The sequence below is a fragment of the Caretta caretta genome, chromosome 6, assembly GCF_965140235.1.
Source record: "Caretta caretta isolate rCarCar2 chromosome 6, rCarCar1.hap1, whole genome shotgun sequence".
Taxonomy (NCBI): domain Eukaryota; kingdom Metazoa; phylum Chordata; order Testudines; family Cheloniidae; genus Caretta; species Caretta caretta.
The window spans coordinates 39,182,303-39,196,418 of record NC_134211.1 but is presented as its reverse complement, the minus strand read 5'-3'; the positions used below and the strand labels follow the sequence as shown (position 1 = coordinate 39,196,418).

At 43.5% G+C, this 14,116-nt stretch overlaps 1 protein-coding gene across 1 annotated transcript in view; it reads right to left on the bottom strand.

Moving 5' to 3' along the window:
• The window catches only part of CCDC73 (coiled-coil domain containing 73), a 250,798-nt gene that overhangs the window by 233,608 nt on the left and 3,074 nt on the right, over positions 1–14,116 (bottom strand). The window contains exon 2 of the mRNA XM_048852773.2: positions 11,726–11,775. The gene's annotated coding sequence lies outside the window, so the exon portion shown is untranslated. The remainder of the gene's footprint in view (positions 1–11,725; positions 11,776–14,116) is intronic.

Below are 14,116 nucleotides of genomic sequence, written 5' to 3'. Positions count from 1 at the left end.
TTGTTGATACTGTGCTTTTACTTCTGTTTTCACAGAACAGATCTAAGATGACAATGATACATCACTTCTGTACTCTTTGGGTATGTCTACACTACGGAATAAGGTCGAATTTACAGAAGTCGGTTTTTTAGAAATCGGTTTTATATATTCGAGTGTGTGCGTCCCCACAGAAGATGCTCTAAGTGCATTAAGTGCATTAACTCGGCGGAGTGCTTCCACAGTACCGAGGCTAGAGTCGACTTCCGGAGCGTTGCACTGTGGATAGCTATCCCACAGTTCCCGCAGTCTCTGCTGCCCATTGGAATTCTGGGTTGAGATCCCAATGTCTGATGGGGCTAAAACATTGTTGCGGGTGGTTCTGGGTACATATCGTCAGGCCCCCCTTCCCTCCCTCCCTCCGTGAAAGCAAGGGCAGACAATCGTTTCGCACCTTTTTTCCTGAGTTACCTGTGCAGACGCCATACCACGGCAAGCATGGAGCCCGCTCAGGTAACAGTCACCGTATGTCTCCTGGGTGCTGGCAGACGCGGTACGGCATTGCTACACAGTAGCAGCAACCCATTGCCTTCTGGCAGCAGACGGTGCAGTACGACTGATAGCCGTTCTCGTCGTGTCCGAGGTGGTCCTGGCCACGTCAGCTGGGAGCGCCTGGGCAGACATGTGCGCAGGGACTAAATTTGGAGTGACTTGACCAGGTCATTCTCTTTAGTCCTGCAGTCAGTCCTATTGAACCATCTTATGGTGAGCAGGCAGGCGATACGGATTGCTAGCAGTCATACTGTACCATCTTCTGCTGGGCAGGCAAGAGATGAGGATGGCTAGCAGTCGTACTGTACCATCTTCTGCTGAGCAGCTATGCGATGTGGATGGCATGCAGTCCTTCTGCACCGTCTGCTGCCAGCCAAAGATGTAAAAGATAGATGGAGTGGATCAAAACAAGAAATAGACCAGATTTGTTTTGTATTCATTTTCTTTCCCCCTTCCCCCGTCTAGGGGACTCATTCCTCTAGGTCACACTGCAGTCACTCACAGAGAAGGTGAAGCGAGGTAAATCTAGCCATGTATCAATCAGAGGCCAGGCTAACCTCCTTGTTCCAATAAGAACAATAACTTAGGTGCACCATTTCTTATTGGAACCCTCCGTGAAGTCATGCCTGAAATACTCCTTGATGTAAAGACACCCCCTTTGTTGATTTTAGCTCCCTGAAGCCAACCCTGTAAGCCCTGTCGTCAGTCGCCCCTCCCTCCGTAAGAGCAACGGCAGACAATCGTTCCGCGCCTTTTTTCTGTGCGGACGCCATACCAAGGCAAGCATGGAGGCCGCTCAGCTCACTTTGGCAATTAGGAGCACATTAAACACCACACGCATTATCCAGCAGTATATGCAGCACCAGAACCTGGCAAAGCGATACCAGGCGAGGAGGCGACGTCAGCGCGGTCACGTGAGTGATCAGGACATGGACACAGATTTCTCTGAAAGCATGGGCCCTGCCAATGCATGCATCATGGTGCTAATGAGGCAGGTTCATGCTGTGGAACGCCGATTCTGGGCTCGGGAAACAAGCACAGACTGGTGGGACCGCATAGTGTTGCAGGTCTGGGACGATTCACAGTGGCTGTGAAACTTTCGCATGCGTAAGGGCACTTTCATGGAACTTTGTGACTTGCTTTCCCCTGCCCTGAGGCGCATGAATACCAAGATGAGAGCAGCCCTCACAGTTGAGAAGCGAGTGGCGATAGCCCTGTGGAAGCTTGCAACGCCAGACAGCTACCGGTCAGCTGGGAATCAATTTGGAGTGGGCAAATCTACTGTTGGGGCTGCTGTGATGCAAGTAGCCCACGCAATCAAAGATCTGCTGATATCAAGGGTAGTGACCCTGGGAAATGTGCAGGTCATAGTGGATGGCTTTGCTGCAATGGGATTCCCTAACTGTGGTGGGGCCATAGACGGAACCCATATCCCTATCTTGGCACCGGAGCACCAAGCCGCCGAGTACATAAACCGCAAGGGGTACTTTTCGATAGTCCTGCAAGCTCTGGTGGATCACAAGGGACGTTTCACCAACATCAACGTGGGATGGCCGGGAAAGGTGCATGATGCTCGCATCTTCAGGAACTCTGGTTTGTTTCAAAAGCTGCAGGAAGGGACTTTATTCCCAGACCAGAAAATAACTGTTGGGGATGTTGAAATGCCTATATGTATCCTTGGGGACCCAGCCTAACCCTTAATGCCATGGCTCATGAAGCCGTACACAGGCAGCCTGGACAGTAGTCAGGAGCTGTTCAACTACAGGCTGAGCAAGTGCAGAATGGTGGTAGAATGTGCATTTGGACGTTTAAAGGCACGCTGGCGCAGTTTACTGACTCGCTTAGACCTCAGCGAAACCAATATTCCCACTGTTATTACTGCTTGCTGTGTGCTCCACGATACCTGTGAGAGTAAGGGGGAGACGTTTATGGCGGGGTGGGAGGTTGAGGCAAATCGCCTGGCTGCTGGTTACGCGCAGCCAGACACCAGGGCGGTTAGAAGAGCACAGGAGGGCGCGGTATGCATCAGAGAAGCTTTGAAAACCAGTTTCATGACTGGCCAGGCTACGGTGTGACAGTTCTGTTTGTTTCTCCTTGATGAAACCCCCCGCCCCTTGGTTCACTCTACTTCCCTGTAAGCTAACCACCCTCCCCTCCTCCCTTCAATCACCGCTTGCAGAGGCTTATTGCTTTGGGAATACATCAGGGCATCTTGAGTGCGTTTTTTTTTTCTAAGCTTCGCTAGCCTCTGGGAAGGAGAAGATCCTGTGATCATTGAAACACATGCAGCTGGTGGAGAAAAAAAAAAGGGACAGCGGTATTTAAAAAGACACATTTTATAAAACAGTGGCTACACTCTTTCAGGGTAAACCTTGCTGTTAACATTACATACATAGCACATGTGCTTTCGTTACAAGGTCGCATTTTGCCTCCCCCCACCGCGTGGCTACCCCCTCAACCTTCCCCCCTCCCTGTGGCTAACAGCAGGGAACATTTCTGTTAAGCCACAGGCAAAAAGCCCAGCAGGAATGGGCTCCTCTGAGTGTCCCCTGAAGAAAAGCACTCTATTTCAACCAGGTGACCATGAATTATATCTCACTCTCCTGAGGATAACACAGAGAGATAAAGAATGGATGTTATTTGAACGCCAGCAAACATACACTGCAATGCTTTGTTGTACAATGATTCCCGAGTACGTGTTACTGGCCTGGAGTGGTAAAGTGTCCTACCATGAAGGACGCAATAAGGCTGCCCTCCCCAGAAACCTTTTGCAAAGGCTTTGGGAGTACATCCAGGAGAGCCGCGAATGCCAGGGCAAAGTAATCCTTTCACATGCTTGCTTTTAAACCATGTATAGTATTTTAAAAGGTACACTCACCGGAGGTCCCTTCTCCGCCTGCTGTGTCCAGGAGGCAGCCTTGGGTGGGTTCGGGGGGTACTGGCTCCAGGTCCAGGGTGAGAAACAGTTCCTGGCTGTCGGGAAAACCGGTTTCTCCGCTTGCTTGCTGTGAGCTATTTACAACCACCACCTCCTCCTCATCATCATCTTCTTCGTCCCCAAAACCTGCTTCCGTATTGCCTCCATCTCCAGTGAAGGAGTCAAACAACACGGCTGGGGTAGTGGTGGCTGAACCCCCTAAAATGGCATGCAGTTCATCATAGAAGCGGCATGTTTGGGGCTCTGACCCGGAGCGGCCGTTCACCTCTCTGGTTTTTTGGTAGGCTTGCCTCAGCTCCTTCAGTTTCATGTGGCACTGCTTCGGGTCCCTGTTATGGCCTCTGTCCTTCATGCCCTGGGAGATTTTAACAAAGGTTTTGGCATTTCGAAAACTGGAACGGAGTTCTGATAGCACGGATTCCTCTCCCCATACAGCGATCAGATCCCGTACCTCCCGTTCGGTCCATGCTGGAGCTTTTTTGCGATTCTGGGACTCCATCATGGTCACCTCTGCTGATGAGCTCTGCATGGTCACCTGCAGCTTGCCACGCTGGCCAAACAGGAAATGAGATTCAAAAGTTCGCGGTTCTTTTCCTGTCTACCTGGCCAGTGCATCTGAGTTAAGAGTGCTGTCCAGAGCGGTCACAATGGAGCACTCTGGCATAGCTCCCGGAGGCCAATACTGTCGAATTGTGTCCACAGTACCCCAAATTCGAGCCGGCAAGGCCGATTTAAGCGCTAATCCACTTGTCAGGGGTGGAGTAAGGAAATAGATTTTAAGAGCCCTTTAAGTCGAAATAAAGGGCTTCATCGTGTGGACGGGTGCAGGTTTACATCAATTTAATGCTGCTAAATTTGACCTAAAGTCCTAGTGTAGACCAGGGCTTTGCCTTTCATTTCTCTTTGTTTCCTTTCAGTTGTAAGGCTTTAAACCCGACTTCAAAACCCTTCACCCATCCCTGGAGAGTGATTTATAAAATTGTATTGCTACGCTGTATGGAATACTGGTTGGAGCAAGTTTTCTCTGTTCAGGGCAAGTACACCTGTATTCCCTTTCTGTGATCCCTCAAGGGCACCTGCTCTAGGCTCCTCAGCCATCACTTCTCTTCTGAGACAAACACGTCTTTACCCTTCTCACTGGCGTTTTTTCAAGCTGCATAGTTCCCTGCTTACACTCTAATATTCCCAGCAAGCCAGACTGCCTAAACGGGCCACCATCTGAGTTTTGCTTTCTCTTTGAAAGCTAGGAACACGTGTAATTGACAGCAGTCACAAATTACCACTCAGCTCTTTATATAAGCACCACAGAAATTACAGAGAAAACATTAAGAATAAAAACCTACACACATACTAATAAGCTTATCAGAAGTCAGCCATTAATCGTATAGGTGCCTTAGTAGGTCAAGTTCTTCCAAACTTTCCCTAAGGATTGGGGTCCCCCTCTGTTGGATAGAAAGGTTCTGTATGTTTGCTGGATCAGAAAGAAGGCCTTGAGTCAGTTTAATCTCAGACTATCCAAAAGTCCTTTCTTTGTCTGTTGGTCTCGAGAGAAACTGGTTGATTTAATATATGTGAGCCTCCTCAGGAGGAGATACTGCTCTGAGGTGGTTACAAACTGGCTGATTTGCCTTAATCACCACCCACCGTTTTTAGTTCCTGGATGATTTTCCCTCCCACCTGGAATAACACAATCATACATAAACCATTCATTTTAAACAATGGATCCCAAAAATACTGCAGGATGTTACAAGCTCTGTCACACCTCCCCCATAAAGAAGTTACATACAATCCCAGCACACAATAATACATAAACTTCATACTATAAGGTATTTTAAGGACATTGCAGGATATTGCCATACCCGTCACACAAATGGCTGGATATCAGCATTTCTAAGTTCTGTTTCCAGTTCTGTCAAATGAATAATGTTGGACAAATCCCTTGATTGCTCTTTAGTTGGATAAAATGAGGATATCTACCTTTTCATAATGTATTTTGAAATCTAATGAAAGATACTAAAAAAATGAATAATTTTACACTTAATGGGCATAGTGAAGGAGCAAAACAGTAAGTACTGTGTGAAAAGTGAGTCAGAGAAATACCCATTGACTCATGAGGGGCTTGAGGAGTTAGATCCTGCTCCCATTAGTCAATGAGAAATTGACTTCAATCAAAATTTAGTGGGTACTTTGAATATCCCTACAACCATGCTGCTGTCAAAATTGCTTAGGAAAGATTGCATGTTTTAATAACTAACTGTGCATGTAAAATTAACTAGAGTTTGTTTTAATGGAATAGATCTTTCCTGAAACAAAGCCCAGCCCTAGCTAGTGCATCATAGAAGAATTTTACCTGTGGTTAGATTAGTACCACCATTCTTGGGGGGGAAAAGAAGGAACACTTGTAAGCAAATAATGAAACCACTAGATTACTGTGATCAGTACTTCTTTTAAAACTATGATTATCAACCTTTTTTCATATTGTGACCCCATATTACAAAAGAAAAGTTTTGGGGCCTCTCCATCTAGCCATAAAAAAGGGATGGGTGAGTTGTGAGCCTGATGTTGAGAACCTATGCTTTAAAACATATTCTGCCTCATTTGTATTTGTGTCTATAACAGATTTATCAGCTATAAATTTTCATAGCAAGAAAGGTTAATAAATGGATTTTCTTCAGAACCTGCACACATTCCCCAAATGTACTGGCTGTTCTATCTGTAATTTTAACAATAACTCCTGACTGCTTTGTAATACATATAATAAATCTGTTTCCAAAACAGTGTTATTCTAGTATGTTTTTATTGCCTAATCTTACTAGAGCACTTCACTCTGCCCTCAAACCCTCTGCCATAATAGGAAACTGTACAGTATATTTGACACTGAGTGCTTGCTTTGCCCCCCTCCCCCCCCCATAATGCTGAAGATGCACCAGTCTCCATATTAACATGAAAAGCAATCTCTCAAAATAAATGCTTTCAAAACCCAACCACAGCAGAAGGGAGAAATACTTAATCACCCTAAACAGAAACTTTAAGCACAAGTGAAAATATACATAAAAGATCTGAGGACCAAAAACTGCTGTTAAATTATAAAGTTCTAGTGTGTTAACTACCTAATCTCTTCACTCAAGGGATTATCCAGTGACTGCCTAACACAACAGCTCTCACTCGGGGTGATCTGCAGAAAGCTGGTAGGTCACAGGTTGCAAGTTCCATTTTCTTAGTCAAGAAGTTTATACAGATATCCAGGTTTTTCATCACAAACGATCCTTGTTGCCTCCAGTATGGGTGAGTTATTGCACCAACAAAGGGAACATAGGGAACAGCAAGATGGGCTGCAAGCCAACACCAGGAGCTATCAGAGATGGGAGCCAAAAGGAGCAGAGAAATGTCTACAGATGAGAACTAGGTAGCACACTGCACGTTTGAGAAAAACGAACAAAGCAGTGGAGGTAAGACGTAGAGGAAAAAGAAAAGGATGTCCAGGAGCAAAAGGAAGTAGAAGAAAAGCCAGGACACTGCTAGCATTTGGGGAGTAGGGGGGGTAGACAGGCTGAGGGCTTGGCTACACTTGCGAGTTACAGAGCATTAAAAGAGCCCCGAGCGCATTAGCTCACTACCCGTCCACAATTGGCAAGGCATGTAGAACACTCTGACTCCATGGCTAGAGCGCTCCTGGTACTCCACCTCAGCAAGTGGAATAACGTTTTGTACACCCCCGCTGGAGTGCCGCGGCACTAGTGTGAATGCCCTGGTCTGTTAGTGCGCTCTGATCGGCCTCCAGAAGTGTCCCACAATGCCTGTTCTAGCCACTCTGGTCATCACTTTGAACTCTGCTGCCCTGCCCTCAGTTGACCAACTGTCAGACCCGCCCTTTAAATTCTCTGGGAATTTTGAAAATCCCCTTCCTGTTTGCTCAGCCAGGCATGGAGTGCTCTCAGCGAATCTTTCCAGGTGACCATGCCTCCACGTGCCAGGCGATCCCCAGTATGGAGCAATGGCAAGGTGCTGGACCTCATCAGTGTTTGGGGGGAGGAAGCTGTCCAGTCCCAGCTGCGCTCCAGCCATAGGAATTCTGATACCTACGGACAGATATCAAGGGACATGATGGAAAGGGGCCATGACCGAGACGCACTGCACAGCAGGATTAAAGTGAAGGAGCTGCGGAATGCTTACCACCAAGTCCGTGAGGCAAACAGCCACTCTGGTGCTGCCCCGTGACCTGCCGTTTCTACAAAGAGCTGGATGTGATACTTGGGGGTGACCCCACCTCCACTCCGAGTACCACCATGGACACTTCAGAGCCCAGTTCAACAAGGCAGGAGGAGGAGGAGGAGCAGCAGCAAAGCGGGAGCAAGGGTGCTGAGGCAAAAGGAAGACACCCCGGAATCCACTAGAATCATGCAAAATCCACTTTGCATGTAATTTGTCAATTCTTTGCATTTTGGTCCCCACACAACCTTTAATAATCAGTGTTTCAAGTTCAAACAAACCTGAAAACTCAAAGTGAAACCCTGCAGAATCTGACACACTTTCTTTGGTTTTGGGTTACAACTATAAGAAACCTGAGTGTTCTGCATGGTTTTGAATAAAACCATAAATTCCTTCCTGGAAAAAACCCACTCCCTGCTCTTGTTTTCTGAAGGATTGTGAAGATGTGGGCATCAATTTGGCTTTATAACTAGAAAAGTTTAATCTGCTTTATTCGAAAGGTTTTGCCCAGCTGTTGTTTTTAAAGTCCTAGATCTGTTGGAGACATTACACAGTAATATACTGATCTGTCCTCTGCACATGATGAACAAAGGAATTAAAACAATAATATACTCTGTTTATGATACTCAAATTTGCTACTGGCATAAACAGGTTCATCTTCATTTATTTGAAATTAATTTATCAATATATGATAAAGAGTCTACAGACAAATTCTAGAACTAGAAAACCAAGTGCAGAGCTAGAAACCCAAGTGCAGAATTTGTGGGAAATGAGATTGCATTAATGTAACTAGTAGCAGAATTCCACTTGCAGAAAGAACCCAGTTCAATTTTGAAATCCCAGGCACTGTGTTCAGGGCCAGTGTGGAAAAAAAATATTAATAGTAAAGGGAGTGGGTATGATTTGGAATCACAGAGACAATAAACACGGAACATTACAGTGCCCTTTTTGCAGTCTATCTGACACAGAAAGTAACGTAAGTACCGAAGCCTTCACTATTGTCTACATTTAACAACAAAATCCTATCCTAGCTTGGACACGACTACAATTTAGAATGCCCCCTAATCGTCATGGAGTAAAAGCCTAAAAAGAAAAGTTAGCCAGAACTCAGATTAACATCTTCCATGCAATTCATAACTTCTGTGCCAGTTCATTACAAATCCAATTTTAGTTCAAACTATAAATACAGTTTTGTAGCCTTCACTATCTTCAATAGAATTGGCCTGAACAATTTGACAAAAACTGAAAAGTCAACATAAGACTAACTTCCATCCTGGGAATGGCAGTTCTTATAATGTATCAACAGTGGACCCAATCCTGTTGCCACTGAAGTGAACTGGAGTTTGACTATTAATCTCAGTTAAAGTAGGCCCAAGAAATTTAGATGAAAACATAGCATAGGCATTCTGAAACATTTTCATTGTGTGGACACTTTTATAGAGAGGATGTCTTTATGTACCACCCACCCTCTCCCTCTTTTCCCAACAGTTGTGCACATGCTCTTTTACTTTGCTCCCTTTTCTTCCTCTCTCTTTCCTTACTGCTTGGTCAGAACCACCTACTGCACAATAGTGGATTCAGTTGCACCACTGGACACATCTTTTCCCATAGCGGATTCAGTTCTACTGCTGACTTTGGTCCCTGAAAGCAGCTTGACCTAGAAGAGGCAGCTAAAGTAGTTTTTTCCTTATTTTCAGCTACTTTTATAGGCTTCCAGGCTTTTCTTTGTGGGGCCACTTGATTACCGTAGAAGCAGAGTAGAAGCAGCTGAAACAAGGAGGAGTCAGCACCATAGACCAGCCTGCTGTCTGCAGTCTACAACTTGGAAACTCTAGAAAACAAATCCTAATTTTATAGATAACAAAGATGTTTAAAAAGATCAGGAAAAATATTTTCTTCTGGATATCAGTCTGTTTCAATTACAGTTTAAAAATGGCATCATAGAAGCATAAGGTCCCAAATTCTTGGAACAATATCTCCCAACTTCATTTGGGAACTAACAACTGAGACTACTAAACATAACTTGGTAATAGAAAGCCTTACTAGCAGATCTAGTTTAAAAGCCCTAAAGGTCTAGAAATCTTACTTTTAAATGGAGATTTATTGTTACATTTCTAGTATTTGGCTATTATACAAACCATAACAGCTGATAAGTTTTACAAAATATTTTCCTTGTTAAACAATGAGCTACCTGCTTTTGGAGAAATGACATATTTCAGCAACTGTACATAACCCTTTGCTGTGAGGGCCACAACTGCTAACCTGGGAGGATTCGCAAGGCCCTAATTAATTTGTTTAATCAGCTAAATATGTGTAAGTTCACATATGTTTTACAAAATACTCAGAAAGACAAAAATCTGCTCCTTGGAAGAAAGACTCCAGGTGTCAGGTTCTTATTCATGGATCGCTAAGCAAAGGTAGACGCCTCCGTGCAGCCCAGATAAGGCGCTTAAATCCAAGAGAGGAGCAGGACTTCGCTCATACCCCCTCATCTGCATCTCCCATTGGCTATTTTAGGTGGCACCACACCTAGAGTGCAGGCTTTTGAGGATCACCTTCTTAGGCACTTCTTTCTCCCTATTCATTGTGCCTGGAGCCTAGACTTTTTGGATTGCAGTTTTGTTCCTGTGATTTTTTTAGTCGCCCAAAAATTAGGTGCTGCGATGCTCAGCATTACAATACCTACGTCCCTTCATTAATCTCAATCTAAGCCTCTACTCTGCGAGAATATCATACTCTGGCATTTACACACTTAAAGGAAGCCTGCACAAATAGCAGCCCTCATAGAAGTGGATATCTGCCAATCAGTGGGCATTAGTAAAGCTGCAAAAAGTTTCTTACACTATACTTGGATCAGAACATTATAAGACAATCAGTCCTAGCTCAGTTTAGGCCTCAGCTTTTTGGAGGTTCAACTGAACATAGGTCTGTAAATAATTTGAATATTTTTGTCACCTTGAAAGTCTCTGAATTATTCCAAGGGGAGCAGTGGGGGCACAAAACCTAATTGGCTTCAAAACTGAGTTTGATAAGTTTATGGAGGGGATGGTATGATGAGACTGCCTACAATGTAGCCTGCCTACGATGTAGCCAATCTCCAACAGCTGATGACAGGACACCAGATGCGGAGGGCTTGGAGTTACTATAAAGAATTATTTTCCAGGTGTCTGGTGGGTCTTGCCCATATGATCAAGGTCTAACTGATCACCACATTTAGGCTTGGGAAGGAATTTCCCCAGGCTCAGATTGGCAGAAACTCTGTGTGGGTTTCACCTTCCTCTGAAGCATGGGTCACTTGGAAATTAAAACTAGTGTAAATGGTGGCTTTTCTGTAACTTTAAGTCATGTTTTGAGGACTTCAGTGACTCAGCCAGAGGTTATGGGTCTATTATGGACTGGGGGGGGGAGAGGTTCTGTAGCCTGCAATGTGCAGTGGGTCAGACTAGATAATTATGATGGTCCCTTCTGACCTTAAAGTCTATGAGTCTCGATATTTTTGATCCATTCAGCATAAGGCCAAGAGTCTACAGTTCTGGAGTTTTTGTTCACAAGTGGAAAAGGTTATTCCAGTGGAGCTAACCATTAAAATTCTTGCATTTGTTTGTAAAGCTCTTCTGATCCCCTAGCAGCTGCAAAGTTACGTATTACTAATTCCAGACTATAATCAGAATATAATATTTTCTCTGTTGTTGAAAGTTAAGCTGTAGCTTCATGCTCAGATATAGTGATAAATATTGCAGTTAGTATGTGCCTTCCACCTACTTCCTTGACCAACTGCAGCTGAAGACTCTGGATCAGCTTGCCCTAACCAGCACATGCATCCATCTCTCCCCTCCTAATCCCACAGTCCACTCTTGTCAATACTCATGCGATAAATTTACTGAAGAGGAGGACCATGGATGGTGCTCCACAGACCCAGTCTGTCCTTTCCATATGTAACTTCTATGATTTTTAACCCTATTGAATAAATACAATAACCTGATAATTTTGTGAAAATGGTAAGTAGTAATACAGTTCAGCAACAAAAGGATGAATAATTGGTGTTCTTACCTGGGAAAGAATTCTGGACATTCACTGTATTCAAGGTATGAAGTATAGTTCTATAAGAATCAGAATATTGTTGTTTTCAGTATATCCAAAACATTTTCCAAGTGTTTGGTTTTATTTGTTTCTCTACCGTCATTCAGAGCTATAGTTTCAAGCTCCCTCTCTGCAGACTCAGAAAGGCAGCACTGCACAGGTTCATATTTGTAAGGGCTAGAAACTTTGGGCGGGATAGGTACCTCCACTTTCAAAAGCAGGGGGACCCATTTCCAGGGTATCTTCCTTATGGGGCCGTGGAAGGGGAGAGAGCTTTCTTCATATATTCCATACATGCAAGTATCTGTGGCACAATCTCTTCAAACCTGATGGGGCATCCCTGAGAAAGACAATCCTGAGCCAATAATAAGACCTCAGGTAGTGTGGACCCCTACACAGTGACCCACAACCATCAGTGTCTAGGGGCAGCATTCCTGGGCAGCCCCAATAGAGTGCAGAGGGACAAAAGGCCTCCATAATGATGTAGTTGCCTCCAATAGTGCTCCCACAATATGCAGGTTTAGAGAACTGAACCCAACCAATTCCGTGGGAGAGTAAATTCTGTCTTTTCCCCCAATAGGACAATTCTTAGGAAAATCAGAGTCAGCAGTCCCTGTTTCCTTTCCCCATACAGGGTTTTCCCCCTGGAAAAGACATTCTGAACAGTAATTTTTTTTTTTAAATAAGATCTTAAATTCTACAGAAACAAAGTGGCAACCAATAAACTACTAAAAAAGATCTCAGCAGGCCAAGCTTCGTGAGTTAAGCCTGCTAAACCACAAGTACTGTATTACAGTATTTAAATTTCAGCTGTTAAATCTCTTAATTCCATCTAGTTTTCTGATGTATAAAAGAAAGATTTTCTAATTTATCTCCACAGATTCAAAAATTGCATTGGCACATATCTCAGAAAAGGATCTTTTGTAACATTAAATACTTGGAGTCTGATTTCAGAGACAATAGCATCTGCAGCTCCTACTGTCTTCAGTTTGAGTTGCAAGTGTTCGACATCTCTGAAAATCAGGTCCCTGTTATATAAAGCCAACTGAAGCTCAGCTCTTGAAAGGAAGATAATTGCTGTATTTGAAACCAAAATTTTACTTGTTAACACAACAAGAACCAAAATAATCTAAATACTTTCACACTAGTGTTGAGGGTTTTAAATTTATATACATTAGTTTAAAATCCAAACACATACTTGTCTTTATATATATATTTCACTATATACATTTAAATAAACTTAAGTACTGAACATAAAATAGAGATTAGGACAATCAAAGAATCATTAGAGAGATCACTGAAAGACCTTTCAGTAAAGCCCTGAGAGATAAAATATCAAGATCAGGCACTATAAAGAGCTGATTCTTTTTAAGTGGGATCCTTTCTGAGCACATTTGTGTTAAAAGACTGAAAAAATGATATCCTTCATATCAAACAATAATCAAGCACAAAAATGTAAAACACTGAGATAAGCACAATTCAGTATGGATTTCCCAGGTACAGAACAGAGACAAGTAACCCAAGCCAGTGTGCCAAAAAGCTACAGAGGTCTTAGGGCTTGCCATTAGAGCAAGTGGATTTATACTGTGTGCATAAAATGCAAACCATTAGATAAACTGACTTTATTCCGCACTTGTGGACCTCAGCGATGCAAGTTACACCCTGTTCATTCATCAGTCTCAGCTGCAATGACTTCAAAGAAATGAAACAAATCAGCAGATGTCACTCACCTTCCCTTATAAAAGATACCTGACCTATCTCAGCAATATTTGGGAAATGTGTTTGTAGCAGCCTGATATTTAATTAATACACTAGTATGTATGTTGGACTGTTTTTCCTCACTGTAAAGTCACATGGTCTTATTTACCTCTTATTTAGCATGTCTTTACACGGAGAGTCACACACCATAATACTAATATGTACATTTTCTCTTTAATACCTGTTTTCTAATCAATATAGTATAAACAAAATATACAGTGTGGTAGGTTTCAGAGTAACAGCCGTGTTAGTCTGTATTCGCAAAAAGAAAAGGAGTACTTGTGGCACCTTAGAGACTAACCAATTTATTTGAGCATGAGCTTTCCGATGAAGTGAGCTGTAGCTCACAAAAGCTCATGCTCAAATAAATTGGTTAGTCTCTAAGGTGCCACAAGTACTCCTTTTCTTTTTACAGTGTGGTAGGATACTATAGTTTCTATTGTCATTTATTTGAGATGACCTCCATAATTCACTGGTAGTGCTGTCATTTATTAGTATGTTGGGCTGATCTATACTTCTGGCAATAAAACTTGTGTGGGAGCCCTGCATTAGCATAGGTTCTTAACATCAAACACTGAAGGTTGGCAAGGCATTGTGTGTGGT